Here is a 19,133-nt window from a genome sequence, read left to right on the forward strand (position 1 = left end):
TAAAATATACCACTAAAAGAATCACCAGAAGAAGTGCTTAATAAAAATTGTGAACCCAGACAAAAATGAAAGAAATGAAGGTGAGTGAAATAATTGAGAAAAGGGAAAAGAAAGAAGTAGATAGTTACTATTGGCATTGAAGAATATTTGTTTCTGTAAGATTAGAATTAAATTCTAGATATGGAAAAAGAAGTGAATGATGTCTATCACATTCCACCATCCCTGCTAATCTCATCCAAAGTACATGTATGACGACAAGAATTGGGTGTCAAAGTACTTTATATACAAACAGAGATACAAAAAATTGTGGTATATGTGTGTAATAAGAATTGTAATGCATTCCACTGTCATTTATTTAATTTTAAATTAATTTAAAAAAAGGAGGAAGAGACAGAATAAAGAATGTTTAAAGTACAAAAGATTTCTATCTGTTTTGTTTCTACAGGAAATTTTAAAACTTGAACCAAATAAGTAGGTTGGAATCAGGTATATAGTTTATTGCAGAAATGATGAGATTGTTATTAAAAGTCATAGCTCTCTAAATGCAACTTTTCATACTAGACTGGATCCTGGGACACTCAAAGGACATCAGTAGAAAAACTGCCAAAATCCTAATAAAGTCTACAGTCCAGTTAATAGTAAAATTTCAGTTTTAGTTTCATAATTATGACAAGTATAACACTGTAATGTAAGATACTAACTTTAGGAGACATGTGTAAGGGATTTATAGGGACTTTTTATATTACTTTTACAAATGTTCTGAAAATATAAAATTGTTAAAAAAAAAGAAGTTAATGAGTATACAGTAATTTCAAGTTCCATGTCCTCCTTTGGCAGAGGACAGAGATATTGAATATTTTAAAGTTAATGAGAAACATAGAATTATGCATTTCAAATTAAATCAGAAAAGAAAATTTTGTTAATTAACAAAAACCAGGAAGGAAAAGAATAGAAAAAAAAAGCCTAACAGAAACACAAATGAAATGGCAGAAATTAGTCCAAATGTAGCAATAATTAATAAATACATAAAGGATGTAGCTCACCTATAAAATAAAAATTATCAGAGTATTTTAAATATAGCATTTTGTTCCTTAGAAGAAATAGGAAAAAAAGAATACTACACCAAAAAATTGAAAATAAAGAAATATAAAAAAATATGACAGACATATGGAAAAACAATAAGCACTAACAATCTGGAATAATTTTGCCGAAAAATATTCCTTTAAAAATGCACAATAAATAATGTCAGGAAATTTTTTATGAAAAGTTTGAGGAAGGAAGAGTGAGTCACATTTTATGAAACTGATATAAACTTCTTCAAATTTGACAAGAAAAATATAAGAAGGATAAACTATGGATAAATTTCAAGTTGCCTTTTGATACCATTAGCTAGCTAATAATCTGATTAATACTTTCAAAATTTCCCTCTTTATAAACTGAAAAACATGTAGGTCATTAGACATGTTTTGAAGGACTTAAGATGCTGTAAGCTTTTACCCACATCTGTTATCCCCTTATAAGAATATGTGCTGATCAATGCAGATGGTGAACTCCAATTTTGACAGTTATTTTTGCTTCTATTATGTCGGGCTGCCCTCAACCAGAGCTGAGCACACCCCCTTAGCCTTGAGTAATGGAGGTGTGGAACAGGCATACCACGCAGTTGGCAAGGAAGTGCAGCTCTGGGAGTGGGTGTCACCCAGTGGGACTGGACTATGCCCCTCTGTGTGTTGTAACACAATCCCTTGCCTTATTTGGGTAGAATATTCTGTCTTCTCCCCAATAAATAGGGAGGTTGGGGTGCATTTGCTCTCTTGCCCCTTGCCTCCCTTGCGCCTCCTGCCCTCCAGTACAGGAAGTGACCCCTGAGGCTGCAGAGCCAGCCGCCATCCCCGCCCCTGAAAAAGCTGTTTTGCATTTGTGTGGTCTTTTTGTTGCCAGCCCAATTCATGCTGGAGTGACCCTGAATCTTTTTGTTTGGGGCTATACTAACTACTTTTTTGAGATCCTTAAGTATTTAGTTTATGTACCTTTAAGTTAAGATACAGTTCAGTATGCTTTAGTTAAATTGTAAAATGTCGATGATATAACTAAAATTAATAACATTTTACTATATAAATAATAAAAGTGACATAAGAACTTGAACAGTATTTCATCAAAGTATTTATATTATATACTCAGAAAATATTCAAGATCAATTAGACATTGTATGTAAACAGAAATGCACTCTCTCCTGGGTAGTTTCTTAACCTCTCTGATCTTCAGTTCCCTCATCTTGTAAGAGGTAACAATATCTACCTTGTATGGTATGAGGAGAGGATTTAATATAAAATATGTAATTTGTTTGGCATGTAGTAAACATTCAATAAATTGGAAATAAATATTAATTTTCTTAATAATATTTACAGAACCCAAATAATGCTGGCGAACAAATGGGCCTTAAATGCAGTCTTAACATTCATAAATTTAGTATAAACTATAAAGATGAGAATTATTTAAAGTGAACTTATATAGCAAATGGAAATTCTAATTTGTGTCTCAATTATTTAATAAATAATTTATAGAAGAAAATCATTCATGCTAAAGGAGTAAATACGATGCAGAGTAAAATATTCATCCTTAGCACAAATGAACTGGCAAATGTGATTTAAGATCACTGTTTTCTTAAAGTCACCTGGGACCAAGGGAAGTGAGTCAGTAAAGCTGTAAACCTTGTGGAAATGGGTTTTTAAATGAAATAGTTGATATTTTGCCTATGGTCATGGAACTGGGTGTCCTTGCAATTGGCCCTAAGATAGTCATTCATCACATAAAAATCCCTAGTTTCTGTAACGGAGACTTTTATTTTCTGATTTCTTTTTTGCTGATATGTGCGTTATCCAAAGTATTATTTAGAGAATTTTAGCAAGTCCTCCAAGGCATTATTTAGAGGGCAGCCATTTCTCACTAGCTTCATTAAATAGACAAAGTGTATAAATCAGCCTGATAAAAACCCTCCTGGGCATAGGTGTAGTCCAATGGAAGTGTTAAAATAAATCAAGTCTTTAATGAAAAAAAAAAAAAGATTGCATAGTGCTGAGCTACTAATATTTTAAGATGAAGTGAGTGTTCACTTTCTCATCCTTGCATGGGAAATCTTCACTGTGTCTTTGTTAAGTTGCTTTGTCTTCAAAGGTACCACTTTGGGTTTGTATGATTTCAAAAGCTTCTAATACCCAGATTTTGCTCTTTCTTTAATCTGATGCATTTGGTATGAAGATGTGTCCTACTCATAGTAGAGAATCTTGGTGAGGATTCAGCAGCCTGAAATTTAATTGAAGGGTGCCCAACTGCATTGGGTATTCATGTGAGAGCACTGAAAAACTTTGAAAGTGTAATCACAGAATAGAGCAGATGATCTAGCCAGGAACATAGTAAAAAGATTCTCATTGTAAACACATTTTTATATGAACAAAATCAAAATGTGGCTTATTGTGAGATTAGATAACATTCAATTATTGAAAATGTGTATTGGAAATGATAAATAGCTGGGGAAGAGGGAAGTGGGCATTGTTATGGATGAAATATTCACCCTGCTGACGCTGCTCTAGTTATATGTATAACTGCTATTTAATGAAGGGGTTTTAAAAATGTTTTTGATAATATCAGAATATGCTTAGGATATGGTAAGCAAAAATAAAAAAAGGTCACAACATGTTAATGCAATATAAATTTAACTTAGAAAATAGAGGAAAGTTTAAAAACATTTCAAGATGTAAATACCAATCTTCAAAGGGACATAATGGGTAGTTAGGTATTTTCTCTATAATTATTTGCAAACCTCCTAAATTTATCCAAAAAATTACTAAAAAAAAAAATAGAAGCATTGAAAAATCTTCAGTGTATCTACAACTCATAAGAAAGAATCTACAGTTTGATATGAAAAGTCAATATTGTTTTTAAAAACCCATAAAGCAGAAACTTCCTTAGTCACTTTACTACCATGCAGGATAGCATAAGAGAGAACCATCGTTCAAACAGAATTGGGGGGATCCAGGCTTAGACTTATGGCTTAGTCATAGAACCTTGAGTTGAGTTCAGACATTTTTATCTTTATGACTTAAGGCAACCAATTTAAGCTTTCATTTCCTCACAATTATGATCATAAAGTTGCAGTGATATAATTGTATGAACAATGATAGAACCGACCTCATTGGTTTTATGAGAAATGAATGAAATCGTCAGGGAATAACACTTATTCTGGTATCTTACCCAAAGTTCTTTTCTTTCCTCCTCTCTCTCTCTCTCTCTCTCTCTCTCTCTCTCTCTCTCTCTCTCTCTCGACAGTACTGGAAATTAAACCAGGCAGTGCTCTACCACTGAGCTATATCTCAGCTCTTTTTATTTTATTTTTTATCTTTTGATACTGAAGATTGGACACAGGGGCATGCTATGACTGAGATACATCCTCAGTCCATTTTGGCTTTTGTTTTTTGGTTTTTGTTTTATTAAAATTCGGAGACAGGGTCTTACTAAATTGCCCAGCTGGCCTGGAACTTGCAATTCTCCTGCTGTTACCTCCTGAATAGCTGGGATTCCAGTTGTGCACCACCATTCCAGCTCTTACACTAAGTTTTTAAAATAGTTAACTAATAATAGTAGTGACCTGATATTGACAATAGCTTCTTATTTTTTTTAGAACTTAACCTTTATTTATTTATTTTTAAATTTTTTAATTTGTTTTAATTAGTTATACATGACGGTAGAATGCATTTATGCACTTCTATATATCACACATAAATGAGGTATAATTTCTCATTTTTCTGATTGTACATGTTGTAGAATCACATCAGTCATGCATCATATATGCATATAAGGTAATAATGTGAGCTTCACGTTCTTCTATCCTTCCTATTTCCATCTCCCCCCTCTCCTGTTTCTCTCCTCTACCTAATCTAAAGTAACTCTGTTCTTCCCTATCTTCACCCTTATTGTGAATTAGCATCAGCATATCATAGAAAACTCTGAATGGAACCCATTTGACCCAGCTATCCCACTATTTGATTTGTACCCAAAGGACTTAAAATCAGCATACTACAGTGATGCGACCACACCAATGTTTAAAGCAGCTCAATTCACAATAGCTAAACTATGGAACCAACCTAGGTGCCCTTCAATAGATGAAATGGATAAAGAAAATATACAATATATATTCAGTAGGATATTACTCAGCTTTAAAGAATAAAATTATGGCATTTGGTGGTAAATGGATGGAGTTGAAGAATAACACGCTAAGTGAAATAAGCTTTTTATTTTTAATTCATATTATTTTGTAAAAGCTAAGTTTCTATAACCAGGAAACCTAAATTACAATGGCTTAAATTAAGATAGAGATGTATTTCTTCCATGTATAATATTCTACATATTCTACCTAGTAGGGTAACTTTGTTCTCCAAGGTGATTCAGCGGCATGAACTCTTTCTGTCTTCCCCTGGGCCTTGTGTCCACTCCTGTATGACACAATTTGGGTCACTGCACTTCTGTGTACCACCTGCTGGAAGAAAACACTGGTTGCCCATAGTAGGCAGCTTACCCTTACATTGAAAATGATCCATAAGTTGCAAATATGACTCTGTTCATGTACCTTTAGCCCATACTTAATCATGTCTCCACTTAGCTTTTCAGCCTTCATGGATGATTAAAAATGTATTTTCTAGCTGGGCTTCCATGTGCCTAGTTTAAAAGACAAAGACTATTACTAAAAAAATAAAGTAAGGATAGCTACTAAAAAAAACCTCATAGTTTATACTATCATATTCTTAAAACTGGAAATTTACTATGATCATTTCTCTTAAATACTTAAAATAGACAAAATATAAACACACATGATATTTGCAAAATCATTGCTTTTTTTTTTTTAAAGAATCAGCTGGGCATGGTGGCACACACCTGTAATCCCAGTAGTTTAGAAGGTTGAGGCAGGAGGGTCTTGAGTTCAAAGCCAGACTCGGCAAAAGCAAGGTGCTAAGCAGCTCAGTAAGACCCTGTCTCTAAATAAAATACAAAGCAATAGGGCTGAGAATGTGACTCAGTGGTTGAGTGCCCCTGAGTTCCATCCCCAGACCCACCCCCCCGAAAAAGAATCAGAGCCCCATAGGTTTATCCCCTTATTATCTCTACCTCATAATTGTATAAGCAATCTGCAACAATAGGCATTTCAGTACTATCCAGGGTTATTGTAATTCTGTGACATTTCCTCCAGTCTCCAACACACACGATTTTACTGCCAAGTCAAGAGTGTGAGATTTGGGTCACTAACCAATCAACTCAGAGTTACATAGAAAGATTACAGTCATACAAACCTGCAAAAGAGAGTGTTCATGAGTTTGGGGTCCCAATGCCCTTCTATGACATCATATTTTGGAAGTTCTTTTGGTCAGCATTGCTACACCCATACTCTAGATAGTCTCCCATATTATAATGTGTACTAGAATTATGTGGAACATTGATGCCCACTGGGAAGTCAAATGAAATTATTTCTAAGACCTATGGCAATGTATTTTAGATATCAAAATGAGTTGGGAGACAGACTACAATTCAGGAATTTCAAGAAGAATAGACAGAGAAGAAATCGTGGAACTTGGCAAGATTGAGGTTATAAAAATCATTTAGAGACCAAGGACGGTAAAAGGATTGCTGAGTCGGGTGAAAAGAGTTAGAGACAACTGAGTTCCATGTCCCATTTAATGCAGCAGAAAGGAGATCAAGAGTGCTTTCTCTTCTCCACAAATCAGGAAGGAGATGCTTCAATGGTATTTATTAGAGAACTTGCTTTGTGCTATCCACAGCTTGGTGACACTGTGGTTCACTCTTAACATCTGTCAGGAAACTTGAAAAAGAGTAACAAGCTGGCTGGATGCTGTAGTAACAGAAACAAAGGGGAGGTATTACACTGGGCAGTCAGTGCTCCTCACCTTTCAAGGCAGAAGATGGGTGATTGTGTCCCAAGAGTCAGGTGTGGGCTAGAGATAATCAAAGCCTGGCTTTGTTTTAGGTGTTCCCCATGAGGACACCTGGAGTGATAACTGGACCCCAAAAGAGAATCTCTGTTGGACAACCTGAAGAGCATGATGGAAGGTAAGGAAAGTAGTTCCTGTAGAATAATGTGCAATTGGTGTTATAGAAAAATACCTCACTGTTCTCATTGTGAGCCTTGGAGGAACTCATGAGAATATTAATGGGGAAAAATCACAACTTTAAATACCTGTCATTCCCAGAAATTCTATAGCCATTTAATAGAGTATCTGTCGAATGAAACCTTTCTGAACCTATTATTTATAAATCGAGAGGTTCAATTTTATTAATTGGTATATATAAAAGAAAAGATACATATAAATCCAATTACTTCCCTTCTTATTTAAAATAAGCTTTAGGTTAAACACATAATTGCCCTTCTTTACAACCCTGCCAAGTACTCTATTAGCTTTTCCCCTTTAAGCATGATTATGATTCATATCACAATCTCAACTTTCTTCTCAACTATAATTATCTATTTTGGAACTTAAACCATCACAAGTTGACCAAAGAATGCTTTCAACTGACTACACTGCATTTTTGTACTCTGATATTTCTGAAATCACTCTTAAAATGTGGCAAAAACAAGATTTTCAAACTCATATTGGGTCTTACCACATTGAATCAATTATTTTCCAAAGATATTTGGTTCCTGTAAAAAGAGAATAGTATTAGACATCAAATATGTGGATCAATGGATCCATGTGTAATTGCTCCAAATGATTACCAGTGGTCAAGATGACACCCCTATTGAGCCATTTTATTCATAACTTTGGGAAGATATTTAAAGTCATGAATTAAAACTAATGTATGCAATTTAACTCTACCATTATTGTTTCCCCATTTTTTCCAATATACAAACTTCAACTTCTTTGCTTTGTAACATACTTATTTAATTATTAAATCATCACTTGAACTGTATTTCTCAGTTTTAATCAGTATCTCTTGCTGGTCACAATCCTGTAGTCATTTTATCACTGTAGTCTCATGGAATGGTAATCTCTGAGTCTGGAATCTACTTCTGATTCTGGAGCCTAACCTCTGATGGAATATCTGGTAGATCTAAAGTGCTGCACCATAAAGATCTTAAAAGAATGATAAAACCAAACAACTATTTCAAAACTCTCATGGAGTAGTAAAATTTTTTTTTAAAAGTACTAAAGGATGTAACACAATATGTGAGCTGTCCCCACCCACTGCTGAACACTAACAGGTCTCACTTTCACTGGAAACAAACTCAATCTCCTGAGCCCCCAACTGAGATGATGGGAACTATCACTTCCAAATATTTTCCATTAGCAGTTGGGCAGGAATTTACCTTTTTATTAAGAAGTACTGCCTGAATGTTTCTTACCTAAGGTCTCCTGGTGGGAAACAGACAAGGAATAAAATACAATCAATGCAATAACAGGGTGAGCACAAAGTGTTATGGGTACAGAGAGGTAGGCCAGCTTCTCTCTAGAAAGGGGCTCTCTCTAGAAAGTAGGACTTTGAAACTGAATCTACAGAACAAGCAGAGATTATCCCAGGGAAGATAGATGGAGAGGGTGTTGCAGAGAAGAGAATGGTGTGGTCCCAGTGCTAGAGGAAGTGAAGAGGAAGAACAGGCTTGACTGCAGTTTTGACAATTAAGATAGGGAGATCCTGGGTGGATAGTTGGGTAAAGGTAGAGGTGAGAAGAGATAAGCTCAAGAAGGCTTTCATGAGAACCCTGGAGAAGCATTATGTAGGTGATGTGTTTGGAGAGTGCAAGACTCAAGGCAGGGAGGCTGGCATTAGATGACTGTTCTGGTAATCTGAGAAAGAGTGGAGACAAAACTAGGGTAGCAGTGGTCTAGTAATTAAGAAAAAGAAAACATTGGGGGAGCTGTTAAAGAGGCACATTGGACAGATTTTTAAAGAATGATTTAAGGTTCACTTAGCATAATCTGCTCTAATGCCATCCATTTCCCTCCAAATTCTATGATTTTGTCATTTTTTAATGCAGAATAATACTCCATTGTGTATAAATGCCACATTTTTTTTTATCCATTCATCTTTTGAAGGGCATCTAGGTTGGTTCCACAGTCTTGCTATTGTGAATTGTGCTGCTATGAACATCGATGTAGCAGTGTCCCTGTAGCATGCTCTTTTTAGGTCTTTAGGGAATAGACCCAGAAGAGGAATAGCTGGGTCAAATGGTGGTTCCATTCCCAGCTTTAGCCAATCCCTAAAAAACAAATGCCAAATGTCTTCTTTGATATAAGGAGAGTAACTAAGAACAGAGTAGGGACGAAGAGCATGAGAAGAAGATTAACATTAAACAGGGATGAGAGGTGGGAGGGAAAGCGAGAGAGAAGGGAAATTGCATGGTAATGGAAGGAGACCCTCAGGATTATACAAAAGATTTAAGGGACAGATTCAGGCTGTCAGTGGGGATATAAATTGTGACTTTTGCTAACCTGGAGGAAGAGCATAATTGGATTCAATGTTGGCCTGTTAGCACACCCAAGAGGAGATGTCTGTATGCAGTTGGAGACAGATGGATCCAGGAAGACAGATCTGAATAGGATATTGTAATAGGATATAGATTAGGCAGTTTTGAGCACATAGCCTACTAGAATAGGATTGTCCAGCAATGTGGATAGAGTTGGGAAATCAGGAGGGTGAAGGGGAAAAGAGGGGAGGAGAGAAGAACCTAAGACAGAATTCTGAGTAACACCAATATGTGAGAGGAGAGCACAGGAACCCATAAAATAAAGCAACAATTTAACCAATGAGGTGAAAGGAAAATCAATAATGTGAAGTAACCAGAAGCAATGAAAACAACGCCTGTATACAAAAAGGAAATGATGAACAAAGTGTAACATTTGTATGAATTAAATTTCAGAAAAAACTCACATAATCTAGGAATAAAACTGGAAGACTTGTCAGAGGCAACTGTAGGAGTATTTGCAGTTCACAGAGATGAGAGAGAAAAAATGCAAGGTGTGGATATGTATTCTAAACAACAGTCAATCTCTAGGAATAATTTCTATGTTTGTATTAAAAAGGTAAAAATTTGAATATGTGGTTTAAAGTACAACAATGTATTTGCAACCACTGGAAATATGTACCATTTCCTATATTGGTTAGTAAGTGATACAATGCATCTTCAAGTTGGATTTAAAACAATTTTGAAAGCAGAGTTCATTTTATTGTCAAGATGTCCTGTGTGACTTAACCCATTGCATTACTGAGGAATTAGGTTTTTTTAACTGTGTTTAAGGCTAAGAATCATTTCAAATCCTTCTTATAAATTATCACAAGCTAAAAATAGCCTACATCTCAACCCCTTTATTGATGAAATTCACATGGAAAGAATCATTTAAAAAGTTAAAATTTCTACTACCTTTGACCTCATTCCCACTTTAAACATTCCCTTTTCTAATTTCTGTGAAAGACATAACTACCTACTTATCTGTGGCTGCCACAAGCCATATTAACCAATTCTAAGAAGGAGCAAAGATGAGGGCGTCAGATGCAACAAAATAAGAAGGGGAGAAACATAACTTCTCACATTTTTTTAAATTATCATATTTCCATGTCACTACTTCTAAAATCATTAATCTAACAGCAAGGCTATTTCAAGGTAAAAATATGAAAGAACAAGTAACTAATGGAGAAAGAGTTAAGGAAGTACTGGTCATCTATTATTTTTCAGTTTCTTATTCGTATGTTCAATTTTTTCTCCTAAAATTGTCACAAAAATCAGTCATTAAGAACTCCAAGGAGCAAATCTATCAAATCCCTGACAGAATTATCTTCAACTGTTAGGTATCTAACTGCAAAAAGGTCACAGGTTATGTTTGTGTACTTTGGATTTCCATGGAAATTCATCACCAGATTTCGCTTGCACATTAGATATGTACATTCTCGTAATTAGAAGCAGACAAACATATAACAAATGTTACTGTTTACCTAATAAAGATATCATTGATAGCACATAGAACAAAGAAACTATGAGATCAATCATGAGCACTGTCTAACTGGTGATGCTGTGGTATGGGTTACTTTCCTGAATTCAGTGAACAGCAAAGGACCGCAATTCAAATGCCTGCAGGGGAAGAGGAAGGTTGTCATCAATGATAGCTGAGCAAGTGCTTCAAGGCAAGCATGATGATCATCAGAGACACAACCCAGCACTGGTGACCTACACAAGAGGAAGAAGAGAGGTCATATAAACTAAAGTTGTCTCAACAATCAAGATAAATCATATTTTAATGCAACAAAGTAAAAATTAAGGTGAACATACCATGATGAATATAATATTGAAAGGTTAAATAAAAATGGAACTACTTGTAATGCTCTGGATGACCTATAGTGAAGTCAGAGGTAAAAAGAAATGTCAACATTACTAATCATGCCATCAAGAATGTTTGGTACCCATAAGTGATTCTAGAAGAATCAATCTTTTATGAGTATTTGACAAACTTACTATTTTTATATATTTGTTCATCTTGTATTTCAATCCTTTTTTATTTCCAGAAAGTTACTTTTCAAAAGAGAGTTAAAATAATTTTTTTTCATTACTATCAAGACAATGATACCAATAAAAGGAATAAATTGAAAAAGTGTTCCTTTGAGTTGTTTAATTATGTAGTATTATTCCTGCTTATAAAGGTATATAATCTGGAGTTCATTTTGATTTGCTTCTTAGAAATAATTCAAAAAAATTCTCATTTTGTGCAATAGTATTATACAACACTTATTCCCAAATAGGAAAAAAAAAAAGTACTCATGAAACTTAATCTTTAATATATGCATATTTAAACTAGCTTTCATTTTAGCTTGAGAGTATATGCAAACTTAAGTAGAAATGTAGTTACTGATTTTGGTTTTGCTTAAAATTCATGAAGCTCTAAGACAAGCATTCTTGTATCATAAAAAACGTGGAAAGGAAGATGATATTGTGAAAGTTGAGGAACACACATTATGTTTTTCCAGAATCCTTTATTGCCTAGCTCCAGACGTTAATATTTTCACCATTTTCTCTGCATGCCCTAGGCAGTGTACCTTATCACAACATACAATGAGAGGCCCTTTAACTTCTCTTTTAATTTGCTGTTTATTCGAGATGAGTGACAACCTTCAGAACTGCTTGAGAAGTGAATGACATATAAGCTGTCATAGTGCTTCACACAGAGAATGTGTCCCAAAGTTCAGCTCCTTTCTTCTCTGATATTCCCATAGAACACCTGCATCTCATAAAGGAAATCTTATTAATTTTGTCACCAGATATACTTCAAATAGCTGGGAATCTGTTTTGTTTCAGTCACCGGAACTCAGCCAATCACTGGACTAATTTTGACTAAAAGTTAGTAAGAAAGGAATTCTTTTCCCTTCCAGCAAAATAAACCAACAAAGGCTGCCTTTCCTTAAAATGATAATGTGCATTTAGCTAATCCTATCCTGTTTAAAGCAGCATATCTATTTATATATATATTTAATTTATCTCATTAGGGTTCTGCTTTATTGAAAGTGTGATTATATCAGATAATGGGAAACTGTCTAGCATGAACTGTCTTTGTTATTTCTGACATGAATAAATATTAGATTAATTAGAACATGTGCCAATATCACAATCCCAAATACATATTTAAACACCATCAAAATGAGTAATATGAACTTTTATATTATTACATACATATTTTTCACAACAATTATGCGAACACATTTAGTGAAAAACCATTATCAGGATTATTGCAAGTCTCATTTTTTGTGTTGAATTTACATTATCCCTTAATTTTTAAAATAAATCTAAGCATTTTGTTACTAAAAGGATGTAAGTCAATAAAGCCAAGTAATAATTGCTTTAACTAGTCCAATGGAAATTAAAGACTTTTTTAAAATTAAAATCATATTCACTGGTTGTTTGGCTAGATTTTTTACTTTAAAAAGTATTGTTGCCCTATGATATAAAAATATCATGAGTAAATGAAATGAGTAAGTAACAATAGATATTATCAACTCACTCTGGGAGGGGTTCTACTTCTAAATAAGAGTTTGGAGATCAGAGCACATCATGCTGAGACAGTAAGTCATTAGACTGGTAAGGATTAAATAAAAATAGCATTTATAAATACCCAGAGTGTCAAGTCACGAATGTGTCATGTCTTCCATGAAAGAATGCATGTTAGAGAGGCTGGTGTTGAGATTATTGGCATGGAAAGCAAAGTTCTCTCTGGCATAAAACACTCCAATACAAATTGGAAGTGACACTTTGGTCCGAAAAAGAGAAACAACAGGAAATGGAATGTTTTTGATCTTTTTTGCTCAAGTTACAAAAACATTTATTCTTCTTCCTTTTTCTTTCTCTTCTCCTTTTCTTCTTGAATTGGGGCTTTGAGTCCTAATGCTCTGAGGATGTGCTAAAGAAGGTAGGCACGGAGGTGTGAGCATGAACTGTTAAGGGGTGCTGGAATCTGCTGGAATCCAGGCTGGGCAGGGAGGGCAGCCGTGGGGTGAGGGGTACCACAGGGCATCAGAGTGAAGCAGAAAGAGAAAAGCAACAAGGGGTGCAAATCCCTGGTGTGGGGAGCCAGAGTCTAAATGGAATTGGAAGGAAATTGCCCACTAGGAAGAGTGGCTGAGCTCAGGTTTTTAGACCCTGATCAGGGCAAGGAGGTGCATTTGCAAAAGAGCAGCTTGCCATTAACTTTGGAGTCCAGGTGGAATGATGAGGTTGCCTGACCATGTATAGGAAGAGCTTTGATGTGGGATGACAGAGCCCAGATAGGTAGGGAGCTGACCACATGTGGCTGTGAGTGTCCGAGGACAGTTCTGCTAAGGAGATGTCCTCTGGGGCAGACCAGTGTGAAGAGGGTCACCACATGGAAACTAGTCAGAGTTGAGAAGGAGTGAGAAACCAAGTGAGGGTGCCCGCTGGGGAGGGTTGTGGACTGCATGAGAAATCTAAGCCAGAGCAGTGTGATTGGGGGATGAGGTGTTAGCACATATAGGGGGAATTTACTACAAACTGGAGTGCTGAAAATTAGATGTATTTAAGATAAGGAGACCAGATTCATGCTGCCAGAGAAGGGTGTTACAAATACAGAATGGGACAAAAGTAGAATGAGTCCTGCAGTTTGGATTAGCATTGGAGATAGCAGTATGAACTGTGTGGTTTTCAATATCTGTGGCTATATTTAGATGTCATTATGTGTGTATATTTTCATAAATTTGATTAACATGGCATTCATTTTTAGACCTGATGTAAGTTGTTTTGACTGAAAGCAACACTGTGAGTTTGACCTAGTTAAAACACCCCTGACCCTGTGTGGTTGTTTGTGATATAGCCCACTTATTTCTCATCTCAAAAACTCAAAAAACAACACTTCATACAGGCTGAGCACAGGAGCATTGCACGAGTTTTCTTTAAGTTATACAACACATGACCCCCATGGAAAAACTCAAGAGAGACCTTAATAAAGGAAAAATCACAATCCTGTCTTCAAAACACACACACACACACACACACACACACACACACACACACACACACCTTGAGCTTCTTGCATCTCCCAGACTTCTTTCAGCCACTTGTCAGTACTAGGATGCATGAAGTTTTTACGGTTTCACATATTTTGGTTTCTCTCATTTGTCTCACCTCACTGAAACACTCAAACTTAAATTGTCCCCCCCAGTCAGTGCTATTCTGATTGTGGCCACTTAGAGAGAGACCTCAAGACCATTAGAGAAACCATAATAAGAATTTACACACAAACACATACATACACACTCACATTCTAGTTCTGTCCAAGAGAATCTGCAAGCAAAGTTATAGCCTAATAACAATGAATATACCTATCACACAGACCTTTGCTTCCAGTTATTGTTGAGGGCCAGAGACAAGTCAAGATGGCGCCTGGCACTTTGCCAAGAGGAGTGGTTTGAGAAGTAATGCCATTGAGCCATTAAGATGATGGAGATTCCTTAATGACTGACTGCTGTGTCTAGATTATGTCAATTAAGTTAAGCTGTGTGTAATTATTAAGATGATGAGGATTCCTTATTGGTTGACTGCTGTATCTAGTTTATGTTAATTAAGCTGTGGTTAATTAGTTAAGTATATATACCTCTGCAGAGAAGCGGCTCCTGCTGTATCAACCTTCACAAGTTGCTTGTCACCCCCCCTCCGCCCTCCCGTTATTTTGCCCAGCCAGATTGTGGCAGTTATTTCTCTCCAGTTGAAGCAACTGGGGTTCCCCCCAAAATAGCTGAGTTCAAGGAGAATACAAGATAAATCTGGAATACTACTTTCTTCCAAAAGCAAAAACTTTCTCAAGAATGATAGTGATACACCTAGAGTTCACAGAGTAAGCTTGAAGTGTCTTCCATTGAACAAAGCATTCTGCTGTCATATATAAATAAAAATAAAATAAAATAAGATAAATAATGATAGTTAAGCCTTGTGTCCCATCAGATAAAATGCGAATTCATGAGTTCAATAGATGGATAAATAGGGTAATGAATTGAGAGTTTTATGAGAAACTTATAGTTAAAAGTACCTTCCTGCAATATTCTCACTAATTATAAAAGAGAAACATTAATATTACAGTGGAGAAGGGATCAAATTAAATAAAAAATCAGATTAAAAATGGATCATGTACCACCTAATAGAATGCAATAAACAGAACATTACATCACTTCTGAGATATTCCTCTAAAAGATCCATAACCTGAATTTAATCAGGAGGAAACATCAGATAATTTTATAGATTATACAACTGCGTCTTTGAAAGTTTCATAGAGATTAGAGATATTTGAAAATAAAATACAGCAGATGATCCTTATCTGGAACCATTCAGTATTAAAGACAATATTTAGTCAATTGAGTTAACTCAGATGGCATTAAGGTTCATGTCACAGAAAAATACCAGTGTTAATTCCTTGTGTTGGTGATTGTATTATAATTATGTGAAAGAAGGTCTTTATAAGAAATATACATTAGAGTATTTGGAGGTAATTGGATATTAGATTGACACATTTTTGTGAAATACTTTAAAAAAATCCCTGGAAAACAGAACTATAATGAACTTTAGCTCTTTGTAAGTTGGTTATCTTGGGCATTTGTCATAGTTTTAAAAAGCTTACTAAACTACTGGTGATTTTTGAGAGCATTTCAATATTACCAGCAATGTTTTTTAAAAAGCAAAGATCTGCTAACCTAAATTTTTGAGTCAAGGATCCCAAATGTACTGACATAGATCTTATACAGCAATCAATGAGTCAGTATATATCTGGATCCAACAGTCTACATGAGATGATTTATTTAATTAAAACTAAGAAAGCAATACAGAGTGCAGAGGGGTTGGTCTCTTTGCAGCTGATACACCCACTCTCACTGCGCTGAGGTCTCAGGAAAGGACTACAGCAGAAACGTGCTGGTATGAAGTAATGACTCAGAGGTCCTCAAGGCTATTAATGTTTTAAAGGTGCATCTTCTAGTGATGAGTGCCTAATAGGAGGCCCATGCTAGCTCTCTTTCCTTGACTCTATGCATTAATGTATCTGCTTGCACACATGTTACCCATTCTTTCTTATACCTGGACTTTCTAGCTAAAGGGGATGTTTTAATCAAGAGATATTTTTATTCTTTTTTATCTATAAAATAATCATCAACCTGGTAGCACACTTCTATAATTTCAGTCATGTGAAGGCTGGGGCAGGAGAGTCACAAATTCAAGGCCAGTCTTGGCAGCTGAACAAGAGCTTATCTCAAAATAAAAAAATGAAAAAGAGCTGAGGATGTAGCTCAGTGGTAAAGCAGCACTTCTGGGTTCAATCTCAAAAAAAAAAAAAAGGATTATCAGCTAATGTGACATTGGAGAAATATAAATGGAGACAAAATGACAATATGCTTAAAATTTAACAGAAATGCTTTGGGAATCAAATTAAAAACATATTAAATTACTTCCTCCCTCAGATAGTTTGTGAAAATCAGATTATATAGTTATTACCTTCAGGTATCTTATTGAAAATATGAGACTCAATTCCAGGAAAAGAAGTTGCTTAATTGGTTCTAGGTTTTAGGATCTCAGATCAATTATGTATTATAAACTAAAATTTCTTCAAATCCCTTATAATTAAAATAATTTCAGAATATTAAAAAACAGAATATTGAGACAATACACTGAGAAATGAAGTGTCATTTAATGTAATTAAATTTGCTTTAAGTTTTATTTTTAATAGGCATTGATAAAAATTTAATAAATTATAAAAGTTATAAAACAGGTGATGTTCAAGTACTAATTTATTTGATAAGATTATAAATTGAGTTGGAACTTTAATATATTTTAATGATTAGAATCTGCCAAAGTATCTGTATTTGAGATTAAAACTAAACAGTATATTAAAGAAAGTACAAAATATTACTAACCTTATGGGACTTTGAATTTTCTTTATTTAAACATGCCTCAGCTTATACTTCCAAAATCACAGCTACAGATATAATATGTTGACCACTGAGTTTCTTGCCCGTCCATGGTAGCAAGATTCTGGAATGTTGGGTTTCAGTTCTCCCCCTTCTTAACAAAATCTCAGCACTTCAGGTGGTCCTGAGATTTCACTCTAGCTATGGATCTGGTGGTCATGAGAGTATGTGAGCACTTATGCTGAAAAAAATCGTTGTCTTATAAGGCACTTTATAAGTTGGTTTGGAGGACTCTGCAGTCTATAAGGGATGCCTTACCTTCAAACAAGGGAAATGAACCCTTTTGCAGCCACAGTGAGTTCAGGGGAGCAGGCATTGAAGGTTTTCAAGTGCACCCAGGCCAGATACCCTTCACTTCAAGTATCCGAAGCATACCTTTTCCTTGTCAAGCTGTGATTGGCATGGGAAACATGAGTAATCTGAGAATATTTTTTACACTTTTATGATCAAGTACTGTGTTTCATTTCTAGCTCTGTCTTCTGTCTGGCTTCAAGAGATGATGATCCCTCAATTACCACCACCTATATTCTCATCTTTTACACTTTACTTTAAATTCATCATTAACAGAGCTGAGCCTGTTATTTCCTTCCTTTAATGCAAAAATGGCATTTTGCCCTAGCTACCTGATTCCAATAGTTCACATAGTTACTGTCTTTAAAATCTCTCAAACCTCACAGACCCTAAGAAGGAAATCTACCCCCTTCCTGCCATGTCTTATCTATGTCACCATAAGTGAAAGTTTGTGTAGTCACTGGGCCAGCTGTCAACAGGGGTTTGACAGACTGTCAACACTTCTCCTGCCACGAATGCCTGCACTGTCACTGTCACTCAGTGAGTTAACCAGATCTAGAGCCACATCTGTAAAGATTGCCTCCTGGAACCATCAGTTCCAATACTATCCAAGTCAGTTTTTCTAGAAACACAGCCTGATATTCTTGTGTAAATAATTTATTGATCAAGCGTCCTCAGGAGAAAGAGAGTCCGTGAAACAAAATTTGGGAGATGGGTGACACTAGTGACATGGCTGAACTGAGTTGCCTGTTGCTCACCTCCCTACTAAAAGGTACCACCGCAAAGTATAAACAACTGTAGTCCAACTGTTGTGACTGGGAAGTCCCCTGCACAGCAGCAGTGAGATCCTTGTGAAATACAAAGATCCAAGACAGCACTCCGGAGAGGAGAGAAGACACTCAGAGGCTCCAGGGCTCTCTACCTGGTCTAACCTGGTCTAATTATTTTTTTTTCCCTCAGAGCAAAGATGGATTTCCTTTCACCTCCTGGGTCGCTGGGATTACAGTCATACACTACCATCCTGGCTGAAAATAGATCTTTTGAATCAATTCAGTTAGAGGAAATGAAGAAAAAATGAATGAAATGAATGAAAAATCTAAGGGAGCTATGGTACAACATTCAATGACAAATATTTCCATTACTTCTATTCTGGAGGGAGAAGAGTTGGAAAAGGGCATTGAAAGCATATTTAACAAAATAATACCAGAAAAATTCTCAAATACTAGGATAGTTGGGGAAACCAGATCCCATAGAGCTCAAAGAACCCTAATTAGACTCAACTCATGCAGTCCTGTCCAAGACACAGTATAATCAAGCTGTCAAAATGAAAAGATAAA

At 35.5% G+C, this 19,133-nt stretch overlaps 1 pseudogene; it reads left to right on the top strand.

Annotated features, from left to right (window-relative positions):
* The window catches only part of LOC144256620 (AP-1 complex subunit sigma-3 pseudogene), a 122,367-nt pseudogene that overhangs the window by 58,935 nt on the left and 44,299 nt on the right, over nt 1-19,133 (top strand).

Source organism: Urocitellus parryii, chromosome 1 (assembly GCF_045843805.1).
Source record: "Urocitellus parryii isolate mUroPar1 chromosome 1, mUroPar1.hap1, whole genome shotgun sequence".
Lineage (NCBI taxonomy): Eukaryota > Metazoa > Chordata > Mammalia > Rodentia > Sciuridae > Urocitellus > Urocitellus parryii.